The sequence below is a fragment of the Otolemur garnettii genome, unplaced genomic scaffold (assembly GCF_000181295.1).
Source record: "Otolemur garnettii isolate 467f Iridium unplaced genomic scaffold, OtoGar3 scaffold00018, whole genome shotgun sequence".
In the NCBI taxonomy this organism is placed as follows: Eukaryota; Metazoa; Chordata; class Mammalia; order Primates; family Galagidae; genus Otolemur; species Otolemur garnettii.
Window position 1 is genome coordinate 23,026,629 of NW_003852413.1, and position 2,508 is coordinate 23,029,136.

Genomic DNA, 2,508 nt, shown 5'->3' on the forward strand with positions numbered 1-2,508 from the left:
GCCTGCTGCTGTGAGCCCACCTGTTGTGAGCCTACCTGTTGAAAACCTCCTTCTAATAGGAATCCTGAGAAGATGGCCCCTCACCACTAACCAATGTAGAATCCCAACAAACTTCTGAATTTGGATAGCAATAGCCCAGCTTGCAGCCTCTTGTCATACAACTACATGAATTTTCCATAAATTCATTTACAAAGAAAGATGAAAAATCTTAGATCTAGATACCAGTGATATTCCTATGATGTCTAAAGGATTGTGTTATATTTCATTATAAATATCACTTGAAATATTTCAACAGTTTATTGGAACTCAGATTTAATAAAATATTTTCATCTTTTCAATGATAACGTTGTTATTGGAACTCTCTTTCTCTTTTCCTTGGAATTTATTAAGAATAATGGGGTACTAAGATTTTTCAAAATCTCAATATGGCGTGATTTTTCCTTATTTTTGTTCTTTTAATAATGATCTTTAAAAGTGTTTTTCCCTTGTTTAGCCCTTAAAAGGTCCAATATTTTGTGGCCAAAATATATGATTAAAAGAACAAAACAGTATTTAGGAACTATTTCCCAAGGTGCTCACATGTGCAAGGTCATAGGCTGGGTCTTCCCAAAGATCAACTTTACAAAAGGGAATATCATGTAATTCAAGTCCTTGAGTTATTGTCAAATCTATTCAATCATTTATATATAGACAATTCTTTCAATCATCAAAGGTATACAATGCATTGTACAAAATGGGAAAGACAATAAACACAAGATCACAGAATAATAGCTGACCTCTTATCATATATATATATTTTTTCTCGTGGTTCTTGGCTTAAAACTCCCATACCCATTATAATAATGTTGGGGTATTTTAGGCCTCAGAAATGCAATCTCTCCCTGACTTTCTGATGCCTTTCTATTATCTCCTTTTTCTCCCCAAGGTAGAAATCTTCCCCCATCTTTCTGCCTAGGAACAGGCCATAAAGAAATTCTCTGACCTACCTTGTCTGATTGTAGGTCATAAGACGCCCACTTCAGAAGGGATCCTGCCCCATACCCTGGAGGATGGAATAGTGCATTGAGGCCCAGAAAAATCAGGCCTTGCTGGGTTCTCCCGCTCAGTCTATTAGTATTAGATCAGACCTTTTTTGTTCAATCACATTTCTACACAGTTGTCAGTCATGCCTGTCCAAGGAAGTCTCTATAAAAGGCCCAAGAAGACAGAGTCTAGAGAGCTCCCTACAGCTGAATGCATTCAGGTTCCTGGAGGGTGATGCATCCGGGGGGGTGTGGAGTGCTGAGCCCCTTCCTCCACATCTGGCCCTACACATCTCCTCTTCTATGCCCTTTGTAACATCCTTTGTAATACAAACCAAAGAGTATTAAGTATAGTAATAAGAAAATGCTATATATATACACAGTGGAATAATAGTGAGTCTTTAAAAAGAAGGAAATTCTGGGCAGCACCTCTGGCACAAAGGAGTAGGGCACCGGCCCCATATGCCAGAGGTGGTAGGTTCAAACCCAGCCCCGGCCAAAAGCTGCAAAAAAAGAAGGAGATTCTGTCATATACTATAACACGGATAAACTCGAAAGACACCATGTTAAAGGAAATAAAATAAATTTTATTTTCTTAATTTACTTAGGGGAGGTAAGGGAATGCTCACATTAGTCTTCACTTTAGAAGAGGAGTGTCATACCTTGAATTTTTGCACTGAAGATGTTGAAAACGGAGGCAGAGTAGAAAAACACAGAAATGGAGATCTGATATGCAGCACCATGCTCTCCAGTGCCTTTATTAATAATGTATTTAAAACCCTCAAATATCAGAGCTTTTTGCCAGGTAAGATAAATCTTTATAGTATCAAAGATTCTGCTGAATTTAGATATGAGTTAATAACTCCTAAGTTCATAACCATGACCAATCCACATATTTCAAGCAGCCAAGGTGGAAAAATAGCTAATCAGAGAAAACTGTGATGAAGCTTTGCTTAAAAAGAAGCAAGAAATTCACTAAGAAGCAAAGTTTTTAATTTGAATTTGATGTGGGATTTAAAAATACAGTAAAACCTCCACAGCTGACCACTTCCCTACACTGACCACCTTCTTAAGTTGACCTAATTTTCATAGACCAGACATGCACCACATGTACATATTAGTACAGTAGGCCTAGTTCCTCATGTTGACCACCTCTGTATGGTGACCAGTTTGTCACAGTCCCTTGCATGGTCAACATACAGAGATTCTACTGTATGTCTTAATTCTGACTTGGAAGTAGTTATAATCTAAACTCAAAACTCATTTCTGGAAAAGCAGAACTACTAACACTTGGGGTTCCAATTCAAAACCCATGAGCGGCATTTTAATTTCTATTTCCCTGCAATGCAGCCCACACTCCACAGAGGCCAGGTCACCTTTCATTGTATAGAAACAAAACTTTCATCTCCACCTTCTTCAATTGCCTATTCAAATCATGGAATCTTTCTAGCAAATTGGACTAGTCTCCCCTAACGTCTGCAATAAA

The 2,508-nt window shown here is 37.9% G+C and overlaps 1 protein-coding gene across 1 annotated transcript in view; it reads left to right on the plus strand.

Annotated features, from left to right (window-relative positions):
• Window positions 1-12: 12 nt before the first annotated feature.
• The window catches only part of LOC100962351 (keratin, high-sulfur matrix protein, B2C-like), a 3,996-nt gene continuing 1,500 nt past the window's right edge, over window positions 13-2,508 (plus strand). Inside the window, exon 1 of the mRNA XM_012802968.1 lies at window positions 13-41. The gene's annotated coding sequence lies outside the window, so the exon portion shown is untranslated. The remainder of the gene's footprint in view (window positions 42-2,508) is intronic.